The 5,490-nt window shown below is 46.2% G+C and overlaps 1 pseudogene; it reads right to left on the bottom strand.

Annotated features, from left to right (window-relative positions):
• Window positions 1-479: 479 nt before the first annotated feature.
• Window positions 480-2,625, bottom strand: LOC133099838 (elongation factor 1-alpha, oocyte form-like; annotated as a pseudogene).
• Between the last annotated feature and the right edge of the window lie 2,865 nt (window positions 2,626-5,490).

Here is a 5,490-nt window from a genome sequence, read left to right as displayed (position 1 = left end):
AGATATAGTTAGATAATAGAGAGAGAACTGAATCACTTTGCTGCACACCTGAACTAACACAACACTGTAAATCAACTATACTTTAGTTTAAAAAAATACATATTAAAGAGAGGGTGGGTGAGAGGGACGGACATGGTAGTGTTGGACTAACCTATTGACACTGTGCCATTGTAATATAGTTTTACATTTGAGGGAAATGGGAGAAGGATGGGATAGAGCCCTGCGTAGGAAAACACTTCAATCCCTATGGGCCTTAAAATAGAACTTTAGTTTCATAGCATGTTGGGAACTTTAGTTAGCAGTATGTGGGATCTAGTTCCTTGACCAGGGATCCAACCAGGCCCCCTACATTGGGAGCCTGAGCCTTAGCCACTGGACCACCAGGGAAGTCCCTCAGGACTAATTCCTAACAAGCACTTCCACCACTGACGAGCGCCAAGGCCCTTGACTTCCCCAGGCGCTTAGCTGTGCCACAAAGCCTACGGACCTCCATTTGGGGGGTCGTTCTTGCTGTCTCTGGCCACGTTGCCACGTCCTTCAGGGACACATTCTTCACGTTGAAGCCCACGTTGTCACCAGGCAGGGCCTCAGGCAGGGCCTCGTGGTGCATCTCCACAGACATGACCTCAGTGGTGACATTGCTGGAGGAAAGATGACCACCATGCGGGTTTCAGGAAGCCGGTCTCCACACGGCCCATGAGCACAGTGCCGATACCTGTGCAATAGGAGAAGGGCAGGCAGTCACAACGATTCTAGACCCACCCAGTGAGAACTGGCTTCCTGGGAGGTCCCTTGGTTCTTGGGATCAAGGACCAAGGTCACCTGCAGCAATGGTAGGAAGCGCTGAATCCGATGACTGGCTATTTATGCTATGTATCAGATAAACTGGAAATGCTGGGGGCTTTGGCACTTTATCCCAGCTCACAAGTCAGGATCTGAACCCTGGCAAATCAGACACCAGAACTCATTCAACTCCATCATTCCTATAGAAGCCCTGTCACCTCACCTCCAATCTTATACAAGTCTTGCAGAGGCAGCCTCAGGGGCTTGTTGACAGGGCAAGTGGGAGGGAGGATGGAGTCCAGAGCTTCCAGCAGAGTCACCCTGGTGGCACTGCCCTCCTTTCGCTCAACCTTCCAGCCCTTGAGCCAAGGCATCTGCGGGGATGGGGATGTGGAGCAAAGAGAGGTGAGCCTGGGGCGTGGCTACCTGGGCGCCCACCCCAGGACCAGGACCAGGACCCACGCCAGCTGCCCACCTGCCCGGCCGCCCAAGGACCCAGCCCGCACTCACGTTGGTGCTGGGCTCCAGCATGTCGCTGTGCCAGCCCTAGATGGTCACAAAGACCGCTGAGGCCGATCTTCTTGATGTAGGCGCTCACTTCCTTCGTGATCTCCTGGAAGCGCGCGGAGCTGTAGGCGGGCTCGGTGGAGTCCATCTTGTTGTCGGGCACGATGAGCTGCTTCACGCCCGGGGTGAAGGCCAGCAGCCGGTGCTTGAGGGTCTGCCCCTGCTTGGAGATGCCCGCCTCGAACTCGCCCACCACGATGAACACTGCGCAGTCAGCCTGCAGGACACAGACACCACGGGGTCAAGGGGTTAGTTAGGGGAGGGAGCGCCAGACCAGCTGGGAAGACCCTAGAGCTTCAGGCAGGCCCAGGCCCCTTGGTAAAGCTCCGGGAACGTATGGAATGGGATGGGACGCTCTCCAGAAGTGGACAAATTCATGGGTCCCTTGGTTGCTGCTGTGCACAGAGGTTCCACCTTCCAGTTGAACTCTCACCCAGTCCCACACATGAGGTTTTAGTTCCTTCCTCCTAGACCCCAAGTGACCTACTTGTCTGGGTGTCAGAAAACCTGGTCCCTGCCCCAGCCTGAAAGGGGGACGGTGTCTGAGCCTCCTCATTAGAGTCTGTCCTCCTCCAGTTCTTTCAGAATTGATGATTGGTATGGGGTGAGGAGAACCTTCTAAGGCTTATGATACTGACCTTCCCCAAGTCCCAGAAATAAAGCCTAAGTTTCCTCCCCTTCCGAACCTCTCCTCCCTCCCTCCACTGTCCCTCCCCCCATAGGAAGGCCCCTGGGAACATGGGCTGCTTTACCTGGGTGGTGCCCGTGATCATGTTCTTGATGAAGTCCCTGTGGTCCGGGGCATTGATGATGGTGATGTAGTACTTGCTGGTCTCAGAATTCCACAGGGAGATGTCGATGGCGATGCCACTGCTCTCTCTCTGCCTTCTCTGCCTTCAGTTTGTCCTGCACCCAAGTGTACTTGAAGGAGCACTTACCCATCTACAGAGGGATGGCAGTGAGTAGAGCAGCATCGATGGTGAGCAGAGGGGTCTAGCCTGGCGACTTCAGCGGTGCCTTAGACCCAACAGCGCACCCTGCTGTCCATGCTCTGCCAGCAGACCCACCCAGGAGCTGGACATCCTTCCTCCAGCACCCCGCCAGTCCTAGACACAGACACCGCGGGTGCCTTACCTCCACTGCCTCCTGCTCAAACTTCTCGATGGTCCTCTTGTCGATCCCTCCACACTTGTAGATGAGATGCCCGGTGGTGGTGGTGGAGTTGCCAGAGTCCACATGGCTGATGATAGTGATATGGGTCTTCTCTTTGCCCATGGTGGCGGGTTCCTTCCTTCAGTCACTGTTAGACTGGAGCACGGGGTGGGTGAGGCCAAAGCATTCCAGACATACTCCTCTTCCCCCCTCCATCTTGCTCCTGCCAAACAGCCCCCTTCCCACTTCATGGCCTAGCCCAGAGCCTAAGACAGGGTAGTGTCAACTGAAAAGTAAAACCAACTTGCCAGGCTCACCCTGGTAAGGGTCAGGGTCCCAGGGGCATAGCCAGTACTTCCAAGTACATAGTCCTGGCCCATCCATCTTTCTCCTGTGTGGGCCTTCCCCAGAACATGTGGGGGCTTAGTCATCCCTCCACCCCACCCCCACTCCTGACCCACTTTTTGCACAAGAAGCCCTGACATTCCATACTTTCAGCATCTCCCCTGCCCTCTGCAAGTCCCTACATCCAGGGAAGAACGAACGAAGTCGACCCAGCAAGAACTGCAGCAGTTGTGATGATAGTGAACATCAAGATGTCTTGCTTCCTGCTTTTATAAACCTAACACCGGACCCTCCTTCTGGTTCCACCCACATCTAATGCCCAGAGCCAAAACTGATTTAGGAAATACCATTCTCTACCCTCAAGCCCAATTTCACAGACTTCTTCCTTGACGGATTGGATATTTGGATGAAGAGAGGGTGGGTGACCAATGTTGACAGCAGCACTATTTACAATAGCCAAGGATATGGAAGCAACCTAAACAGATGAATGGATAAAGAAGATGTGAGATGTATATAGTGATATATAGATAGAGAGAGATAGAGAGAGAGAGATAGATTGAGATCTACACAATGGACTATTTATTACTCAACCATAAAAAAGAATGATATAATCTCATTGGCAGCAACATGGATGGACCTAGAGATTATCATACTAGTTGAAGTAAGGCAGACAGAGTAAGACAAAAATCATATGACATCACTTATATAGGGAATCTAAAAAGATGATAGAAATGAGCATATTTACAAAACAGAAACAGACTCACAGACATAGAAAACAAACTTACGGCTTCCAAAAGGGAAAGGGGATGGGGAGGAAGGGATAAATTAGGAGTTTGGGTTTAAGAGATACACCCTATTGTATATAAAATAGATAAACAACAAGGATTTACTGCATAGCACAGGGAATTAAAGTCAACATCTTGTAATAACTTACAATGGAAAAGAATCTGAAAAAGAATCACTTTGCTGCACACCTGAATCTAACACAACACTGTAAATCACCTATACTTCAATTTTTTTAAAAAAAAACTGATAGCTATGAAAGGAGATATGAAGTCATAGTTACAGTTAGAGACTTTAAACCCCCTCCCTCAGTAACTGATGGAACAATTAGAAATCAACAAGACTAGAGAAGAACTCAACAAAGATATCAGCTAACAGGAGCTAAGAGACCTTTATTGAACACTGTACCCAACAACAGAAGAACACATATTCTTTTCAAGCACCCATGGACCATCTACCAAAACAGGCCCTATCCTGAGTCATAAAAGATACTTCAACAAATTTTAAAAGAATTGGAATCATACAGAGTATGTTCTCTGAACACAATGGAATTAAATCAATATCAGTAACGGAAAGGTTACAGGAAAAGCTACAAACACTTGGAATCAAAATAATCCATGAGTTCAGAAAGAAGTCTAAAGGGACATAAAAATATATATTGAATTTAATGAAAATGAGAACCCAACTTATCAACAGTTAGGAATGCAGCTAGAGTAATGTTGAGAGAAAAACATTCAGCAATAAATATAGGTACTTGCAAAAACTTGGTTGGATCTCAAGGGCATTGTGCTGAGTGAAAAAAGCCAGTCTCATAAGGTCACATAAGGTGATTCCACTTATATAACATTCTCAAGATGAAAAAATTATAAAGATGGAAAAGAGATTAGTGGATTTCAGAGGTTAGGGACAGTTGGAGGGGGCGGGTACATGTGATAATAAAGGGGTTGCATGAGGGAGGTCTTTGTGGTGACGGAATGGTTCTGTTATCTTGATGCTGTGGTGGCTACACAAATCTATACTTGTGTTAAAATGGCACAGAGCTATACACATACATTATACCAATATTAAATTCCTGGTTTTTCTATTGTACTATAATTATGTGTGATGTGACCATTGGGAGAAGATGGGTGAAGAATACACAGAAACTCTTTGTACTATCTTTGCAACTTCCTATAAATCTACAATATTTCAAAATTAAAAGTTTTTCAAAATGAATTAAAGAAATCATTGCCTTCCCTAATGAAATCACATTGTCTCCTGAAATGTCAATTACGGTATCAAATTAATTAAATTTATAGCTACATAGTGTGCACAGCATCATTAAAAGGTAACTATTCATGGCTTTTGACCCTCAATATGTATGCACATGCATATATACATATATATATCTATCTCGCTGTTTGAACTACCTGTGAGCTCTTATAAACTTTCAAGGCTCATTTTATAAATCTTATCTTTCCTGTGGTGTTTTCCTTGGTCCCTCCACACCTACTCTACAAGCAAATCTAATTTTACCTTTCCATGTGTTCCCAAAGCACTTTGGACCTATCTATGATATAGCAGTTAATACCTCTGTTACAATACTTGTCAATGTATTTGGTCTCCTTTATTAATTAGAGCTTCTTAAGGGTAGATATTCTAATTTACCCTTCAATGTATATCCGTGGCCAAAAACTATGCCCATGCAAAATAGTCACTGAATAAAACCAAGTAATGAAAATCGCATTTAATAAGTTACAGAAAAGGATAAACTATGAAACTATTCTATAATCTTTCATTCTAAAAGTCCAAGCAAAGTCTTGAAGGGAAAAAAAAGACTTTGATTTTGGATAATAATAGACATTAACTATTATCTCTCAT

This window comes from Eubalaena glacialis, chromosome 10, assembly GCF_028564815.1.
Source record: "Eubalaena glacialis isolate mEubGla1 chromosome 10, mEubGla1.1.hap2.+ XY, whole genome shotgun sequence".
In the NCBI taxonomy this organism is placed as follows: domain Eukaryota; kingdom Metazoa; phylum Chordata; class Mammalia; order Artiodactyla; family Balaenidae; genus Eubalaena; species Eubalaena glacialis.
This window is presented reverse-complemented; position numbering and strand designations above follow the sequence as displayed.